This window comes from Arachis stenosperma, chromosome 9, assembly GCF_014773155.1.
Source record: "Arachis stenosperma cultivar V10309 chromosome 9, arast.V10309.gnm1.PFL2, whole genome shotgun sequence".
Lineage (NCBI taxonomy): Eukaryota > Viridiplantae > Streptophyta > Magnoliopsida > Fabales > Fabaceae > Arachis > Arachis stenosperma.
The window spans coordinates 49509981-49515381 of record NC_080385.1 but is presented as its reverse complement, the minus strand read 5'-3'; positions in this window follow the sequence as shown (position 1 = coordinate 49515381).

The following is a 5401-nucleotide window of genomic DNA, read 5'->3' as shown; positions in this document are numbered from 1 at the left end:
CAGATGCAGGACGTGAGGTTTCCCGCTGAGGCATGCTGGAGACTTCTTGATTGCGAAGATTCCTTGTTCTTGGAGACCATGTTTTTGGTTATATGTTTTGCTTAGATACTTTTATCTCCATTAAATAATACAAACTGTGATGACTCCTCTTATGGGAGATTTTGGAGAATAGGTTTTCTGTATCTGTGTCCCTTTGGGTTTCCTTTGGGGTTTTCCTTATTTTATCATATGTATATATTACTATGCTCGGACCGGTTATCTTCGCAGCCGGATTTTGAGTCTTGATATTCCTGTTTTTGGACGCTCTTTTGTATATATATAATCTCGCGTTGGTTTACCCTTGTTCGTTACGTTATCGATCGGAGTGTTGCGCTTTTGAGTTGCGATTTTTGTTTACCCCTTTTTCTACAAAGGCTCCTAGTTATAATCAATCATTCATACTACTATACGTACTAAATTTTTATTTTAGAGGTCGTAATACCTTGCCATCTCTGAATTATGACTTAAGCATAAGACTCTGTATGGTAGGGTGTTACATTATGGTATCAGAGCAGTTCGTTCCTGTAGAGCCTGAGGGATGGACTGATTATGCTTCTGTGCATTCTCTCTGTGTGTGTTATGTGCTGTTAGTATATCTGCTTGATATAATTGGCATAAACGTTCATGAGCATGCATTTGGGACTTTGAAGTACTAGACTTCCGATATTGAGATTGATCAACTTAATATCGATTGTTTGGTATGTATAGAAACCAGATGGCGCCTCGTGGACGCGGTAGAGGTAGTGCGAGAGGTCGTACGAACGCTCGTGCGCCGGAGAATAACCCTAACGACCCGGTGAACTTTATGGCTGCGTTGGAGAACATGGCTGCTGCTATGCAAGCCACTGCTGAGGCTCTTGGTCAACAGATGAACAACCATGGTATGATGGAGGTGGAGTTCAGGGTCCGATGACCTTGGCAAACTTTTTGAAGGTTAATCCACCTAAGTTCAAGGGAACTACTAGTCCGACTGAGGCTGATACATGGTTTCAGGCTATAGAGCGAGCGTTGCAAGCGCAAGTGGTGCCTGAAGGACAGCGTGTCGAGTTTGCTACCTATATGCTTGTTGGTGAAGCGTCGCATTGGTGGCAAGGTATCCGACGTCTTCTGCAGCAGGGTGATGACTATATCACTTGGAATGTCTTTCAAGAAGAGTTCTATAAGAAGTACTTTCCGACTTCTGCTAGGACGGCTAAGGAACTTGAATTGTTACAGCTGAAGCAGGGTACTATGTCCATATCAGAGTATACTGACAAGTTTGAGGAGCTGTTCAGGTTCTCTCGTATGTGCCAAGGAACTCCGGTGGAATATGAGGAATGGAAGTGTGTTAAGTATGAAGGAGGACTCCGGAGTGATATCTTCAGTTCAGTGGGACCAATGGAGATTAGGACCTTCTCCGAATTGGTGAACAAGTGTAGGGTTGCTGAAGAGTGTGTGAAAAGGGCAACCGCTGAAAAAGGGAGTCACAAAGGTTCATTTCCACAGAACCGAGGGAAGAGCTTTGCACCTAGAGGTCCGTCTTTCAAGAGGGGAGGCTCTTTCAGGAGGCCCAACAACAACAACTCCCAAGGAAAGAAGTTTGGGAAACAGCCTCAGAATGATCAAGCTTGCACTAGGTGTGGGAGTCACCATCCGGGAGCACCATGCAAGGCCGGATGGGGTTTGTGCTACAATTGTGGAAAGGCGGGGCATAAAGCCGCCAATTGTCTGGAGAGGCAGAAACAAGGTGCTGGGAAGGCACAACAGACTGGTCGGGTGTTCACCACTTCAGCTGTAGGAGCTGAGGGATCTGAGACACTCATTCGAGGTAACTGTGAAATAGCTGGTCAAACTTTAAATGCTTTATTTGATTCGGGAGCATCACATTCATTCATTGCATTTGAGAAAGCCCATGAGTTAGGATTGAAGATTGTAACCTTAGGTTATGACCTAAAGGTATATAATGCTACCCATGAAGCCATGGTAACTAGGCTAGGATGTCCGGAAGTTTCCTTTAGGTTCAAGCAGCGTGATTTTGTTCATAATTTAATCTGCTTACCGATGATCGGTCTTGATCTTATCTTGGGATTGGATTGGTTATCTAAGAACCATGTTCTGCTAGATTATTCTACAAAGTCGGTGTATTTTATGCCGGAAGATACAGAAGGGCCGGTCGTGGTGAATAATTATTACTTGAACTCGATGATGGTGAACTGTTCTGGAATCGAATGTCAGGGTATCATGTTGTTAACCGCGGGTGTTTCGGGAGATGATCAAAGGTTGGAACAGATTCCGGTTGTGTGTGAGTTTCCGGAAGTGTTTCCCGATGATATTGATGAGTTTCCACCTAACCGAGAGGTTGAGTTTGCTATTGAATTGGTGCCCGAAGCGGGACCAATCTCAAGTGCTCCTTATAGGATGTCACCGTTAGAGATGAACGAGCTAAAGTCTCAGTTAGAGGATTTGTTGGGAAAGAATTTTATACGGCCAAGTGTCTCTCCGTGGGGTGCTCCAGTGTTACTGGTGAAGAAGAAGGATGGGAGTATGCGGCTCTGTGTGGATTACAGGCAGCTGAACAAGGTTACAATAAAGAATAAGTACCCATTGCCGAGGATTGATGATCTTATGGATCAGTTACAAGGAGCTGGAGTTTTCTCCAAGATCGATTTGCGATCCGGTTATCACCAGATAAGGGTGAGGGGTGAGGATATCCCTAAGACCGCTTTTAGGACTCGTTATGGTCATTACGAGTACACTGTGATGTCTTTTGGGTTGACGAATGCTCCTGCGGTATTCATGGATTATATGAATAGAGTCTTCCGTCCGTTTTTGGATAAATTCGTGGTCGTCTTCATTGATGACATACTAATTTACTCCAAGACTGAAGAAGAGCATGCGGAACACTTGAGGACCGTGTTACAGATTCTAAAGGAGAAGAAACTTTATGCAAAACTGTCTAAGTGTGAGTTTTGGAAGAGTGAGGTGAAGTTTTTGGGCCATGTGGTGAGTAAGAAGGGAATAGCCGTAGATCCAACTAAGGTGGAGGCTGTAATGGATTGGAAACAACCAACCACCATAACAGAGATAAGGAGTTTTCTGGGTTTAGCTGGCTATTACCGAAGGTTTATCAAAGGCTTTTCACAGATAGCTTTGCCAATGACAAAGTTAACCCGCAAAGACACTCCATTTGTTTGGACTCCTGAGTGCGAGGAGAGCTTTCAGACATTGAAGAAAAAGTTGACCACTGCACCTGTGTTAGTGTTACCCGAGCCGAATGAGCCATTTGAGGTGTATTGTGATGCCTCATTGAAGGGTCTAGGATGCGTGCTGATGCAGCATCGTAATGTGGTGGCGTATGCCTCACGACAGTTGAGACCTCATGAAGTTAGTTACCCTACGCACGATTTGGAACTCGCTGCGGTTGTGTTTGCCTTGAAGGTGTGGAGGCACTATCTCTATGGGGTTAAGTTCCAAGTTTTCTCTGATCATAAGAGCTTGAAGTACCTCTTTGATCAGAAGGAGCTTAATATGAGGCAGAGGAGGTGGATGGAATTGTTGAAGGACTACGACTTTGAGTTGAATTACCATCCGGGAAAGGCGAACGTAGTGGCGGATGCGTTGAGTCGGAAGTCACTATATGCGGCTTGGATGATGCTTCAAGAGGAGAAATTGCTCAAGGGATTTGAGAGTCTAAAAATCGGTGTTCGAGAAGTATCCGGAACCTTGTGTTTGAGCCGATTAGAGATCTCAAGTGACTTTAAGTCCGAACTCCTAAAGGCTCATCAAAATGATGAAGCGTTATGGAAGGTGTTACCGGCTATTGAGCAAGGAAAACGGTGGAGAGTGTCGGAAGAAAGAGATGGGTTATGGAGATTCAAGGGTAGGATCATTGTGCCGGATGTTGGCACTTTGAGGCAAGATATTTTAAAGGAGGCACACAAAAGCGGATTCTCCATTCACCCGGGAAGTACTAAGATGTACCATGATTTAAAGGCGATGTTTTGGTGGCCGGGTATGAGGAATGATGTGGCGGAATATGTTTCAAAGTGCCTAACTTGTCAAAAGGTAAAGATTGAACATCAAAGACCTTCCGGGATGTTGCAACCTTTAGAGATTCCACGATGGAAGTGGGAAAGTATTGCAATGGACTTTGTGTCGGGATTGCCAAGGACTAGGGCTGGTTTTGATGCTATTTGGGTGATTGTGGACCGACTGACGAAGTCAGCTCACTTTTTGCCCATTCGGATGACTTACACCCTTGAGGAGCTAGCACGGTTATACATAAAGGAGATTGTGAGACTTCATGGTGTACCTGCTACTATAATCTCTGATAGAGATCCTCGTTTCACTTCAAGGTTTTGGGGTGCATTTCAGAAGGCTTTTGGAACCCGATTAAGCTTGAGCACGGCTTACCATCCTCAAACAGATGGTCAATCCGAGAGGACGATCCAAACACTAGAGGATATGTTGAGAGCTTGTGTTTTGGACCAACCGGTCAGTTGGGATCGATATATGCCATTAGCGGAGTTTGCATACAATAATAGCTATCATGCGAGCATTGGAATGGCTCCGTATGAGGCCTTGTAAGGGAGGAAATGTCAATCTCCGCTATGTTGGTATGAAGCTGGAGAGAAAAGCTTGTTGGGGCCGGAAATGATAGCTGAGACTACTGAACAAGTCAAGAAAATCCGTGATAGGATGCTTACAGCGCAGAGTCGTCAAAAGAGTTACGCCGATCAGAGGCGAAAGCCCTTAGAGTTTGAGGAAGGAGACCATGTTTTCCTTAAGGTTACTCCGACTACGGGAGTAGGTAGGGCGATTAAGGCAAAGAAGTTGAATCCTCGATACATTGGTCCATTTCAGATCCTAGAGAGGATTGGACCGGTGGCGTATCGGATGGCTCTACCACCTCATCTTTCGAACCTGCACGACGTGTTTCACGTGTCGCAGCTTCGGAAGTACACCCCTGATGCTAGCCATGTGTTGGAACCTGAATCGGTTCAGTTAAGGGAAGGTTTGACGCTTCCAGTGGCTCCAGTCAGAATTGATGATACTAGTATCAAACGGTTGCGTGGAAAAGAGGTTTCTTTAGTGAAAGTGGCTTGGAGTCGAGGCGGTGTTGAGGAACACACTTGGGAACTTGAGTCGGAGATGCGAACGAATTACCCGCATTTATTCTCAGGTAATTGAATTTGAATTTTGTGGGCAAAATTCCCAATTAGGTGGGTAGAATGTAAAACCCGGTTAATTAACGGCTAATTAACCCATAAATGAGAATTTATTCTAGAAAGCCTAAAATGTGATTTTTATGGCTAAATGTGATAGAGGAGACTGAGACGAGAATTTTGGTACCAATTTTATAGAATTCGGACCAAGATTGGAC